Source organism: Sminthopsis crassicaudata, chromosome 4 (genome assembly GCF_048593235.1).
Source record: "Sminthopsis crassicaudata isolate SCR6 chromosome 4, ASM4859323v1, whole genome shotgun sequence".
NCBI lineage: Eukaryota > Metazoa > Chordata > Mammalia > Dasyuromorphia > Dasyuridae > Sminthopsis > Sminthopsis crassicaudata.
Window position 1 is genome coordinate 179,591,145 of NC_133620.1, and position 15,701 is coordinate 179,606,845.

The following is a 15,701-nucleotide window of genomic DNA, read 5'->3' on the forward strand; positions in this document are numbered from 1 at the left end:
CAAAACCGTACTTCAAAAATGTCATTTCCTTATTTTGTCAATGTTTTGTTATCAAAATCAAATGTCTTTTTATGCTTATTTTGTGTTTTTTCTTTTGTCATTTGATTTACAATAAATCATTTCTTTTTAACTATAACAACTAAAGAAAAATCACTGAATCTATAATAATAAAACAAATCGATTTTAATTTTTGGCTAATAATTTGTAACATTCTCAGTTCACTCAAAATATGGTTTAAGAAAAATATATTGTAATTCAATTTTTCCAGCTTCATCAAAAAATTAGATATTGTACACAAATCAATTTTTGATATGACTGAAGCTTATCTAAAATACTACTGGTTACTATGTATTTTTAATGCAACATATATTAAGCTTTGTTAATGACTGTCATTGTTGTGACTACTCATTATCATGCTATTCACTATATACAATGATTTCCTCAAGGACCATTTATCCTTTCTTTATATAGTTCCAGACTAGTATATTTTTAAGTGTTTGGATCTGCTTTTCAGAGTTTTTCTGTTTTATTTCAAGCTATTTGTTCTTGATGTTCTGAGGATGTTTCCTTTTATTAGTATATTCCTCTAGTTTGTCCTAATTTACTCTTTTTAATCTGATGGGAGCCAGGAAGCTACTTCACGAAGTAAAGAAAGCTCTAAGGCCCTTTACATGAGGATTTTGCTCCAGAAATATGAGGTTGTCAAAGGATCTTTTCTATTTGTTTCTATCTTCTAAGACCTTGACTATGTCACAGATTATCAATGTTGCTGATTTATAGATAACTAAGGTATTCCTGAATTTTTAGATGAACTGACAGATTTTTTTTTAAATTGAAAATTCAGAGAATTGGACCCATAATTTGAAATTCAATAGAACAGTACATTTAATTCTATAAGTCACAAACTTGGTTTATTTCACAAATATATGTACAGTTTCTAAAGAGTTTTGCTAATTATCAATGGAAGCCAAAGCTGAGTTGACCTCAAAATAATTGTTCAAGACAAATAAGAGGGTCTTGTCATCATGCCATTTACCTGTGCTATTGTGTAAATCATATACCTGATCCCTTCTAAATGAGGAAACAAACTCAGAATCTATTCACTCTAATGCACTGATAGTAACAAAAACTAATATTCAGATTAATGTCTTTTGGCACCAAATCCAGTATTTGTCTTAGTCCACAATGTCTCTGGTGCAAATCTGAAAGTGATTTGCTCTGTTGCAGAGATACTAAGTCTTTAAACTCATTTGAATTGATGTGTATGCACATATGCATTAAAAGTAATATGTCTAATTAAATGAATAGTGTAACAGAAAGCTATCTTTAGAATCAGTCAGATGGACTTGGATTCAAGTCCTACATCTGACTTTTATAAACTGGCATTTCCATGTGACTCTAAGCAAATTACTTAAACTCTTTCATATTGTAAATTATAAATGAGAAAACAATCTATATCAGTTGAGGGAACTTCTTTAGTAGAAGGCAGTTCTTAACAAAGATGAAATAAGGAAAAAAGAATTTTAAAATGAAATAAGAAATTTTATAGTCCTATATTTTTAGTTTAAGATACTTTCCTCAAAACCATTTATAAACTATGAAATCTTGGATAGTTATGCTATATGTTAAAAAAAAACAATTTTATTGAAAGAATAATGAATTTATAGAGCATTTTAAGGTATGAAAAACTATTTAAATGCATTCCCATTTGAACATCACATGAATCTTCTCTAAAATTCTTCATTTAAAAAAAATCTCCATCTCCTTCACTTTATCTTCATATGTCATGAATTCAAGATTTTTCAACATTCTTATTACCTTCCACTAGATGCTTTCTAGTTCTTCAATGCCTTCCTTAAAAACAAAACAGAATTTAACAAAATATACCAGATGAATCCTGATGAGAACAGAATATGATGAGATTATAAATTCCCTAGTCCTAAAATTTATGCCCCAAAAGATAAAATTAACTTTTCTTTTAATTGGAAAAGGGGACATATCACATTTCTAACATGTTGAGATTGTGGTCCACTAAAATTCACTAGAAAAGAATGGCAAACCATTCCAGTATCTTTGCCAAGAAAACATTATGAACAGTATGGTTCATGGGGGCAGAGTTGAACAAGTAAGCACCAACAAAATCTTCAGATTTTTTTTCAGAATTGACATCTAACCATTCTTCCTTTATATAGCATATTTGCAAAGTTAATTTCTTATTGAAAGTTAAAACTTTGGTTATTCATATTAAATTCTATCTTGTTAGAATTAGCCCAATGCTCTTACCTGTCTAGGTTCTTTTGAATCTTGTTTCTGCCAAAGAGTGCATTATCTATGCCTACTAGCTTTCTGTCATTTTCGAAATGGATAATAATACTATTTATATTTTAATCTAAATTGAGGAGAAATAGCAACACATTTATTTTTTTTAAATATATCCTTTGGATATGCCACTGGAAACCTATTGCTATTTTGACATTAACAATTATTCTATGAATCCAGTCATTCAACCAATTTTGATTCCATCCAATTATATTTTAACTAGTTCACAATTTCACATCTTATCCAGAAGATAAGACATTTTTCAAAAGTTTTGCTAAAGTCTAGATAAACTATTTCCATAGCATTTCCATCATCTGGTAGGCTAGTAGTCTTATTCAAAAAAGGAAATGAAGTTAAGTTGCTTAATCTACTCTTGATGAAGTAATGATGATTTTCTGTAATCACTGCTTTCATTTCTAGATACTTGCAAACCTTTTCTTTAATAATCCTTTCTAGAACTTTCCCAAGAATCTAAGCCAAGCAGTAATGAAAGCAGGTAGTTCACAGATTGTGTTATTTTCTACTATTGCTGTTATTTTTGTTTTTAATCAGCATGACATTTGTCCCCAAAGAGTTTTGTGATACCTCTCATTTTCTGTGATATCTTCAATATCACTAACAGTGATTCAATAATCACATCTACCATTTGTTTCAGGACACAAGGAAGTGGGTCATCTGAATCAAGTTGAATCAAGGTTAGCTGATCTCTTGCTATCTCCTTAATTATTTTGGGAATCAACTCCCTATTAGTTATTTTTCTTCTATCATTTCAAGCAAAAAGGATATTGATCTTTTCAAATAAAACAGTAACAAATGAAGAAAGGGTAAGTGAGTTAGTTGCCTGCTTTCACATAATTAGTAATTATTGGAGACATCATTTGAACTGAATTCTCCGTTTTACAAAACTCACATTCAATGAACTTTTCTGCATTGCAAAATCTAATTAAAAATAAATAATTAAAATGTCACCATTTTTACTGACCCCATCATATCTTCCACATAACCATTTATCCAGAGTGATGTCATAAACCCTCATGAATCATCTCATTAGTACCTCTAATTGGGCAGTTCCTGAGACCGGAAAAGCTTCTACAAACATTAATATCAGTTATGTCCATAGCTTATTTCATTAGTCTATATCTTGCTGTTTATTTTTTAAATAAATAATTGAATTATAAACTTCAAAATGAGACTAAAATAAAGGCAGGGACATGTATTTAATGAGAGGTATTTAATATTATGATTTCTCACTCAATTTGAAGTGTCATGCCATAAAACGAAAAAGTCTAATAGAATTAGTGTCCTGCAGATGTTTCTTCTTCCCTCTTCTTGCAATATATAAATATAAACATAATTTTGGACATAATAATAGAGCAGTTTGGAGGAAAAAAGAGATAATGAATTGGGATAGTCTCTAAATCTGTTAGTATTATATTATCTAAATACACACCCATGAGAAGTATTGCAACATATAGTACATAAAACATTTACTATATATTTACTTAAGAAGTGGTCACCTAGCAACAGTGTTATCTGATCACCAGTCCAAATTTTAAAGGAGATCCAAAAAAAGTATTTATTATTGTCTTATTTATCTATCATTGGTTTTTCTCATGTCTCTCTTATCTTTTCTCCCTCCATCTCAGTTCTAAGATTCATGAATACTGTATACACTGAGATGTCAACAATCCATTTCTGTCCCTTAAACTAATACAAGAAGGAATGTCATTGGTAATCTACTCATTATCCCTATAATCCCCAAAGACCAAAATGATGCTTCATGTCATTCAAATCTCTTAATGTTAGCACATACATGCCAGAAGGAAAGGACAGGCTAACCTTCTCTCACCCACTACTTTCTCTTATGAGTCCTAATGTTCTTAGCCTGTGTTCTTCCCCATTACAATCCTTAGAAATAGTAAAACAGATTTTTTTGGAGGGGAAAAAAAAACTTTCCAAACAATACAACTGCAGAGCAAGATCAACTGAAGACTCCTTTAAGAGAAAAGGCTTAGGAACTTGGGTGTAATAGAGTTACTTTCTCCTACAATTGATTCATAAACTCAGTCAGGTTTGTCTTACTCAAAAGGTGCAAAATTTCTACTTACTTCATTAGAGACAATGAAATTTCTAAACTGGAACATTCAATATGTTCTTGATGAATAAGATGAATTTAAGTTGAATCATCTATTAGATTATATCTTTTAGAAGCACTATGGTATTGTGGGCTAGGATGCTGGGATGCTGACCTAGAGAGCAGTTTGAATTAACTCCTTTCATGTTTTTTTTTTCCTCAGCCGTGACTCCTTTTGGTAAGGAAGATATATACAATAGACTCTTTGAAGAATTTTGAAATCACAAGAAGCCATCTTTCTTTCTTTTTCTTTTTTCTGAGAGAGGGCAGTCTCTAAAAAGAAAATAATTATCTGTTTGAACCCTCAGGTTCTTAATAGTGCATTAAACTGATTTTAGTACTCATCTCCCAACAACTGATGGTGTCAATAGGATGTCAGACTTTCCTTACCATGTCACAATACATTTCTCACCTTGGAAGTTCACTGCCCCAAAACCTCCATTTTAAAGAAATTATTCAGACCAGCCTCTTCTTCATTATTCTTTGGGTTTCATTTCTGATTTTCTGGCTAGTGTTTCTGGCTAGGATATTCTCCTTTCTTTGCTTTTCAACTTCCTTTTATGTGTTTTCTCCATAGAAAGAATCTCTTAAGAGGTTAAGGGCTATTTTCTTTCTGCATGTTTTTGTATTCCTAGCACTTAGCATAATACCTTGCACTAATAAGTACTTAAGGAAGATTTGATAATGGTATAGCTAGTTAGCAAAGTGGATAAAGGATTGATCCTGGAGCCATGGGAAAACTTGAGTTCAAATCTGACCTCAGACACTTACCAACTATGTCAGCCTGGGCAATTCAGTTGACATTCTTTAAATGCAAAAAAGCAGACAGAGAAATGCTTGGTGAGATCTTTTGATGTGGTAGCTTCTATTCAGGAAAATAAAATGGCATTAAGGGATGCAGAAATGCTCTGTTCCTTACTTAGCAAGCCAGAGAATAATAGGAGAAACCAGAAATGCCCTGCTTGAAGGCTGTAAGTCAGATAGTACAAGTAGTGGTGAAATAGTGAGAAGGGTAATGATAGCACTTACTTCCACCCATTTTGAGCTATGACAAAAGGCCTGAGCAGAGTGAGCAGGAGCCTGGGAAGCTGTGTAGTCAGATCCATGTTATATTGCCCTTTGTTATTTGTACTCTGATAATGTTCATGAGAGGTATTTAATATTATGATTTCTCACTCAATTTGAAATATGCCATAAAACGAAAAAGTTTAATAGAATTAATGTCCTGAAGATACTTTTTCTTTCCTCCTCTTGCATAAATATAAACATAACTTTGGACATCATAATGGACCCGTTTGGAAAAAAAAAAAGAAGAAGAAGAAGATAATGAATTTAGACAGTCTCTAGATCTATTAGTATTACATTGTCTAAATACACATTCAAGAGAATTGTTTCAATATAGTACATAAAACATTTACTGTATATATAATAGTGGTTGTGTTATGAAGTTAATACAAATATGTAACCCTGGAAGCCAGGGCAAAAGGAGTAGCTTGTTATAGGGCAAGGTGCTATGACAGAGAATGTAAACTTGAATTAACAACCCTCTGTTTTCCACCATCAATCCCAACACACACCCTGAAGCACTTGTAAGGCAAAATGCTATGAAACACAACTGAGGCAGTTGGAGTTTACTTTGTCCCTCTATGGTCTGACCCATATTTTACATTTGGAAAAATAGGAGTAAAGGACCACTCTTTGTATTAAAAGAGAGAGAGAGAGAGAGAGAGAGAGAGAGAGAGAGAGAGAGAGAGAGAGAGAGAGAGAGAGGGAGAGAGAGAGAGAGAGATCGCTAAGACTTTCTGGAGTCTCCCTGTGGGCTTTCTTTTTCCCTGTGTGGGGGGCGGGTAACTAAACACATTGTGGGTAAAGTAATTTTAAATCTGAACTATCTCAATCTAAGTAATCCATTGCACTGGAGCTCGGACTCATCCTATGACAAGTTATAGGTGACTGAGCTCAAACAAACTGGCTCTAATACCCTAGCAAGTCTCAGCCTTTCAGAGACTACAAACAACTCTGACATTAAGTTGCAAAATAGATGCTGATCTAAATTCATAGGAGTTTCCCCATCAGAACTTCCTTTTCACAATCCCTATATCAAAAAACAACAAAATGTGTACTTTAAATCAGCCAGAAGCAAAGACATCTAAAAAGCAAAAGCAAAAACATCTAAAAATTTCTCTTAAAAAGCTGAGCCTACATTTCCAGGAAATCATTATAGTACTGAACATACCTTCATTTAGCCTCTATAGAATACTATAGTGTTGTACTATTAGACATAGTGTTCATTATTATTTATTTTAACATATCAAATTTAATATACAAAGTACTCTAAAACTTGTTTATCTTTGTAAACTTGTGTCATTTATAGTATTAATAATGGAGTTATTATCACTGGAAAAAAAACAATAATTCTCCACAGAAGTTCCACAGACGTATTTCATCATAGTATGAGCTGATTATGAGATATACAAGTTCTGGTAGGTTTTACTAAGCTAAAAATGCTTTACTAATGATAACTGACATACAGCATCTGAAATTTCCAAATCAGTTTACATTCATGATTTCATTTGATTCTTGAAACAACTCTATTCATAAAACAATAGCTGAAAACTGTCTGAAAAAAAATTCAAACACACTTCTTATCTGAGCATTATCCTAGCTAACTGTGGAAAGTAATAAGAAAGATGGAGAACAGGTTATAAATTTTATTAGCCATGGCAAATCCTGAAATCATTCATTAAAGTTTAGCAGTAATATGATTTGTGACAAAGGAAAGAATACATATACCAATAACATAATGGAACATTCCAAGTAAGATAATAAAACCAGGTCACATTTATTTATAAAGTATATTACATGTATGCATATATACATATATACACAAACACATACACGTATCTATCTGTATCTTTCTATATATGTATAAATGTATACAAACACATAATTTTGTTTAGTCCTCACAAGAATTCTGTAAAATAGATAAAGTTAACCCTATTTTATACTTTAGGAACTAGGATTTTAAAAAGTTAAGTAATTTGTATAAGATCACACAGTTATTAAATTATACAACCAGAACTCACTCTCAGGTCATTGGCCTCCCCCCTCAGACTTTTCCTTTTATAAGTTGCTTATCCAACAGTAGTTACCCTGTAATGCTGGACCATAATCAAGAATTGTTCTTCTCAACTCAGATACCTATTCACATTTCTCAGATTGGCTAAAACAATAGGAAAAAATAATGATAAATGTTGGAGGGGTTGTGAGAAAATTGGGGCACTAATGCATTGCTGGTAGAGTTGTGACATGATCCAACCATCCTGGAAAGCAATTTGAATTTGGAACTATGTCCAAAGGGCTATTAAAATATATATACTTTTGATCTAGCATTGTGTGTCTACTGGGTCTAAATGGCAATGAAATTATTAAAAGTGCAAAAATATTTGTAATAGCCCTTTTGGGTTGTTCCAATAAAGAACTAGAAATTGATGCCCCTTAGTTGGCGAATGGCTGAATCAGTTATGGTATATGAATGTAATGGAAGATCATTTTTCTATAAGAAATGACAAGCAAATTGATTTCAGAAAATCCTGGAAAATCTTACATGAACTGATGCTAGGCAAAGTTACTAGAACCAAGAGAACATTCTACATAGTAATGACAAGATTATGTGATGATCAACTATGAATGATTTGGCTCTTTTCAACAATGAGGCAATTCAAGACTGTTCCAATAGACTTGTTATAGAAAAAGCTATTTGCATTCAGAGAACTTTGGAGACTGTGGATCAAAGAATAATATTTTCACCTGTTGTTAATGTTGCTGGTTTTTTTCTTTCTTGTTTTTTTTTTTCCTTTTGATCTGATTTTTTCTTGTGCAGCATGACAAATACAGAGATATGTTCAGAAGAACTGCCCATGTTTAACCTATTTTGGATTGATTGCTGTCTAGGGAAGAGAGGAGGGGAGGAAGGAAGGGAGAAACATTTGGAACAAAGGTGAATGTTAAAAATTATTTTTACATGTGTTTGAAAAAATGAAATACTATTAAAAAAAAAAAAAAGAATTTGTCTTCTTTACACCAAACGCCATTTCTACCCTACGAAAATGGAGCTTGTTGCATTTCACTAAGGGTTAGGATCATCTATTTAGGACTGATTTTGAAGGTCAGTTGGAGTATAAAGACTGCTTTATAAATAAGAAATTAACTTGTCCAAGATCACATAAGTTATAATACTAGAGATGAGATCTGAATCTTCTGATTCCAGAGCTATTGTCCTTTTCACTGTACCAAGTGCCTAAACACAGTTATAGCTCCTGAAATTTACTGTCAGAAGATTCCGGTGGTACTACATGGAAGCATAACAGGCAATATTTGTTGGGTCAATTTTCAATTGAAGTAATAAAATAAAGCAAATACTTTAATAACAATAATAATAATAAAGTCTCCAGTAGGAACATGTTAAGACTGTTTCTCAAAAATTTTATTCAATAGGGGCAATCAGATGGCACTGTAGGTGGAGGACTGGCCCTGGAGTCAGGAGAAACTGAAGTTAAATACAGCCATAGACAATAGACAGTTATTAGCCCAGAGATTCTGGACAAGTCACTTAACTCTAATTGCCTCCCTTTATGCTTCCAAAAAATTTCAGTTAGTTCTATGGCAAACCCCATTTGGTTAATGTTTGGGTCCTGATTGACTCAGATTAAATGTAAATAGCCTTCATTTCTGCTTCAGCTAGAAAGTCTGAGGCTTCTTCCTCTCCCAGTTCAATTTATTTATTAAGCTCATTTTTTTGTTTTCTTTTTCTTCTTTTTCTTTTTTCTTCTTCTTCTTCTTCTTCTTCTTCTTCTTCTTCTTCTTCTTCTTCTTCTTCTTCTTCTTCTTCTTCTTCTTCTTCTTCTTCTTCTTCTTCTTCTTCTTCTTTTTTTTTTTTTTTTTTTTTTTTTTGAGGAGGTGAAAGAGGAGATTCTTTACCTTAATTGCTACATAGCCTTAATCACTGAATGGGTGTGGCCTCAGTCAACTGAGAACTGTTGAAGACATTTGCCTCCTTTAAAGGCCAAGGTTTTCCATTGCATCCGGAGCCATCTTCAGGAATCCTGATCTATACCTGGCTGTTGAAGTCCAACTTCACTAGTGAAATTATGATGTGTTTATGCAGGGGCCAGGAGGAGAGAATTAGTCATAAACTCTTTAAATTTTATTGATCAGAGAGTATATTAGAGGTATATATATGTATATATACCTCTAATGCTTATAGATTTGGTACAAAATACATTCTTTTATCCAGTATCTTTTCTTTCTTTCTTTTTTTTTTTCCTCCCTGAGGCTGGGGTTAAGTGACTTGCCCAGGGTCACACAGCTAGGAAGTGTCAAGTGTCTGAGACCAGATTTGAACTCGGGTCCTCCTGAATTCAAGGCTGGTGCTCTAGCCATTGCGCCACCTAGCTGCCCCCAGTATCTTTTCTAATAAGTAATTCTACTGAGATACAAATGATTAAGCCCAGATATTTGCTACTTCATCAGAGATGTAAATAGTTGAGATACATATCAGAGTATCATACCAATGTCCTCAAGTACTTTCTCCCATATGTCTTTAATCTCCATTGTGGGCTGTTTTTCCTGTTCTAAATTCAAAGATATATCTTTGATCCATTATATAGCTGAGTTTGTCTGCTATTGTATATAGAAAAGGGGAAGTTGATGAGCTAAGCTACTGTAAGATTCAGGATCTGGAATAGGTTCTTACTTTCTGGCCCTTTACACCTGGCCCCTGGACCCCCAGGGCTCTGGAGGGGAGAAAGTGAGGAAGGTGACCTTGCACAGTCCTCCCTCTCTTAAATTCAATTTACTTACATGTCAAGGCACCACCTCCCTGATTTCATGGTCCTTTTCCAGAACAAAGGACAAAAAACAACAACAAAAAAAAATTTGTACTGAATTTAGTGTCAGGGAACCTGGTTTTGAATCCTGGCTTTGCCACTTACTATATGTGCGACATAGAGCAAGAAACTTTTCTCAGTTTCTTCATTTATTAAATGAATAGGTTGAAGTAGATCACCTCTATGAGCTCTGACAATTTCTAAATTTAGGATGCTATGAAAGTATTATCCTTTAGTAGGCTCAGGAAAAAAATCACTATACACAATAAAATACACAGGGTTAATGAATCAGGGTACTATCTTCTCCACAGCCAATCATTAAACATTCAAGCAGGAAAAAATGTTTATAAGTTCAGGAAGTACAGGAAAGAATTACTCATTGCTCTTAACAGACAGTTTTCTTACTGGTGACACGATAGCCTAGCAAGTTTTAACAATATTCCAGTAATGTAATCACTGATGTTTTGAATTCTTTTTTCCCCTGTGTGACCTAAAACATGTCAAACAAACAAACAAGCAAACAAACAAAAACGAGGCCAATAAGCTGAAGTAACTTCTCAAATTCTTTCAGGAGCAACTATAGCTAATTGAGTATTTTTTTTCCCATTGAACCAGCCTAGATTCTGCCCTAGTTTTAACAAAATCATAAAAAAAATCAAAATATAGAGAAATCAAACCCCAATTGAAAGACATTAAAATTATTGACTTGTTAGTATTTCTCCTTTGGGTATCTTGATAAGCTCCTAATACCTTTTCTTAGAGTTCTTCTTTTTCCTCCTCTTTATATTTCCCTCTTTCATTTTATGTCTAGTATACATTGTTTCTTAGTAGGGAATCTATAACTATTGTTTGGGGATAGAGGAGCAACACAATAGCAGACAGGATAACACATGCTTTGGAATGATTTCAATTCTAAGATCAATCTTAAACCTGCAAAAACTTTGTTTTCCATTTCAGTGACCTTTATCAAAAGAGATCATTTATTGATAGGAGAAAGAGAAAGGGGTGAAGAGGAAGAGGGAAGAAATATTTGAAGGTGTTCCAATTCTTCCTTCATATAACACTTTAGATATATTATCATCATGTTACATGTCTTCACTTCTCACCAGATTGGCTTCCCTTTTCTGGATATAGATTTCAGCTTTCCTGTATCCTTTCTATCACATTGCTATGTAACTAGACACGAGACTTTAGTAGTCATCCAAGTTTATTTTGATCTCTTGATCTCAAGTCTGTCTGTCTCTGTTTGTGTGTCTGTGTGTGTGTGTGTCAATGTGTGTATCTCTGCATGTGTCTCTCTCTATCTGTCTGTGTCTCTCTGTGACACTCTATCACCACTTACTTGCCCCTCAATTTCTTACAATCTGGCTTCCAACTCTGCTTATATCATTCTATCAAACAATCAATAATCTCAATCATTAAACCTAAAGAATTTCTTCCATATTCATCTTCTTTAAAATTTCTGCCATTTTCAATATGGTTGATTCCACCTTGTCCGCACTTTTTTTCTCCTCTCAGAAAAATAAAAACAAAACAACCTTCTCCACTGGCTTTCATGATTCCTTTCTCTTCTCCATCTATTTTTATAATCATCCTTTTTTCCGTCTTTTTTCAACCTCATCTCATCAGAAAGTTACCTGATCAGTCACATTTTGTTTTTCCTACCACACAATGGTGTATTTTAGTGGAAAAAATAGTGGACTTGAAATATGAAGATCTGGGTTTGGGTCTGTTGTGTCCCAGTGTCTGTCATATGTCACTTCTTCCCATCCATAGTGGACAGAGAAAGAAGATCAATAAGCACAATTTTATAAATAGAATTAGTTTACATTTATTACATAATTTCATCATTGCTCATAAACCACACCTTTCAGCATAAGCCAAAACCTTAGGGGCAAAGATCAGCTTTTTATCATCACAATGAAGACAACAGACTGTAGTGAGATGGGAAACAGGAACCCCAACATCATAGGTACTCTCCCTCCAATGTTTCTCCTAGCTTCCACAGGTCCCTTCTTGTCATATCCTCTCCTCACATGCTCTGTGCAATTCCCTATATAGATTTAGTTTGATCAAAGATACACTTCTACTCTTATTCCTATTTCCTCAAAATAATACTAATAATAGCCATAAATATAGTTCTTTATCACTTGCAAAGCACATCATATGTGCTCTTTCCCTTGAAAAATGAACCTATTTCCCTTGGTCCTGTAAAGCATATGCTATTGTTATGCTGATTATACAGTTGAGAAAACTCAGGTAAATGTCTTACCTAAAGATCACAAAGATTGGATACATCTCAACTAGGATTTGAATTTAGGTTTTCTAGACTCCAATACAACACTATATCCACTTTTGCACCTGGTTACAGCCTTATTTTGAAGGTTGATTACATCAATTCAACTTAGCAATTACATTCAGCTTTTTTGATCTTTGTAGTTTGAGGATCTCACAAATAATAGGCTTTTAAATATTTCTTTACCAATGACACTATTTCTTAACTTGTTAGAATATTTACATAATTTAAAAAAAAACTACTAGTTAAAAAAATTTAAGATAAGCAATGTATCTGACTAAAAGCGATTATGTCACTTGTCCAGGATCACACTGTTAGTAAGGTTTCCCTGCCTATTAGTCCAGGAATCTATCCATTGCATCACCTCGCTGCCATTTGATCCTACTGCTAATGTCTTATGAAGAAGTAATTTACATTCAATATGGCATTTTAATCTCCTTATTTTAATATTTTCATGAAGAAATAAAAATATAATTTAATTCAACAACACCCACTTTGAATAAATGATTTTGCAAAGCACTGCAGTTACAAAGGCAGATAAAACACAGTTTTCAATGAACTCATCATCTAACCTAATTAAATAAGATTCCAAAATCTTTTAGAACTCATCATTTATAATTTCTACTTAGTGTGATGAAATAAAATGGCTATTCAAAGATTTTCCCTAAGTAGAAGGTATTTTCCTAATTAGATCCATTGAATTTGCCTTAGTCATTTGAAATCAACAGTGGAAACTAATTAAGGCTAAATAGAAAAGTTGGCATATTTTCATCAAAATATGCAAAAATCCTCTTTCTAAAGCTTGTTTCAACTCTTTCTCATCAAGGACTATTTTGGTTAGAAAAGAACTTCTTAAACTTTTTCTACTCTTGACTCCTTTTTGCTAGAGAAATTCTTATGTGACTCTGGATATATAGGTATATAAAAAGGTATACAAATCAAGCATAAATTATAATTTCACAACTCCACATTCAGTTAGTGACCTCCATGGGGTTGTAACATATGTTTAAAAAGACTAAAACCAGAAGCTACGCATCTAACAGACCCCCAAAGAAAGTCATGAGAGCATTTCCAGTTAATCAATTATGAATCAAAATAACAATTTATTTCTTTAGTAGATGGTGTTGCCTGAAGTGGCCCAGATATACTATTTACCAGCAAAAGTGAGATTTCAATCAGAATGAGTTCTCATGTAGATTTTCCCTATAAAAACTGTATCAGAACCTGAAAGAACAGAGGCTAACCTGGGATATGTCCAAGGTTAGTATCTAGTCCATTCTCCTGAGGAATAGCTGGCTAGCCACCTGTTTTAATGAATGAGAATAAAACTAAGGGGAGAAAGAAGTGGGAAGTGAGAAAAATAAATGAAAGAAGAGGGTAAGTATAGTCAAAGAAGAGGGAAAGTATAATCAAAGAAGAGGAAAGAAAGTGCAAGAATAAAGAACGCATAAGATTAAGGAAGAAAGGGAAGTTCAGAAGTGAAGGAAGAGGGGAAAAAACAGGATTGAGGAGAAAAAGGAAACGCAGATTTTCTGGAAACTATAAAACTGACAATAAAGTATGCATTATCCTGGACAGATCCTTATTTCTGTCATCTATGAATCTTCATTCCTCACAAATATATTTGACACCTGATTTCTCCACTCCAAATTCTATCCCTTTGAATATCCTCAGCATCCTCAACTATTAACTGATTTCATCAACCTAAGTCAACCATCCAAAGTAATTCTTATACCTTAGAAACTATTCTCCAATCTCTCTCAACTGAGAAAGATTGTCCTAGGGGTATTTCTAAATAAGACTTTTCTTAGTTGTTAAAGAGGTAAAAAGTATTTAGATTACTCAATTTACATTAGACTAGTTTTTGAATTACTGTACTACTACATTAATATTTAGATTATCAATTTTAAAAGTTTGGAAATAGAGGAGGATAAGTGGGAGTTTTGGTAAACAAAAATAATTTATTGTCTTCAAGAAAGGAAAAGACCTAAAAAGAATGTGGGAGGAGCTAATGATTAGGGAGCAGGGTTATTAGAGTGAGAAAAAAAAAGAGAAGATAGTTGATATCCTACCAGAAGGAAGAACTAAATGAAGGATGGAGAAAGGGAAGGAACTGGGGAAGGAAGGAGTAAAATGAAGGGTTTGATGAGGTCTAGAGGGAACCAAAATGATGAGGTTTAGATTTGGGGTACCCAAATGAAATTGAGGTCTAGTGGCAGGTTTGGGGTATAGGGAGTCAAATGGAGCTCCCCTGAAGCCCGTCAGGATTTGGCGCAAGTATAGGGAGATAAATGAAGTCTAGTGGCAGTGCAAGAGTCCTCTGTAGAGGAATTTACAGACCTGAAAACATAGATTGATAAAAGAGGTTTATTATGGATATTGGAAGTGAGGTTCATGTCTAGTTAGTAAAAAGTGAAAGTAGAGATAAGAGGGTACCAGAAACAGTATTCCAGTGGGCAGAGATCCTTGGCATGTCAGGTGTAGGGAGGATTTTAGTCTGGCTCCTATTATAATGAGAGATTTAGCTAAAGGGGTCAGTGGGTAGAGTCCCAAGTTGGCTCCTCAATGGGTTTCATCAAGGACTAGAATTTGCTTGGTGGGGGGTTAAGAAACCTGAGTAGATCATTATAATGGAGGCTGGGACAGCCCAAATTGGCTCAGATCAGATGGGGAGTAGGGACAAGCCCAGATCTCCTGTTGGAATTCAAAGGGATGTTTTTTGACCAGGATTTGTGAATCAAAGGTCCTAGCTTCTTGAATTGATAATGCATCAGCCAGGAGGGGCTAGGAATCAGAAAGGAATAAATCAATCTGAAATGACTAGTTTCTTAAGGGGACCACAACCTGCTTCGGGTTCAGGTTGGAAGAATTAGCCTTGAGATTTAAGCCTTCTTTTCTTGTGTACCCAATTCAACTAACCTTCAGTGCACAATAATTAAAATATAAATACCTATTTAAAAGCATATCAACACTAATCAGTCAATAAGCATTAATTAAGCACCTACTGATACAAAGAAATATGTCAATAGTCTCCCATCTCAGGGATCTAGAATTAGAACAGGGA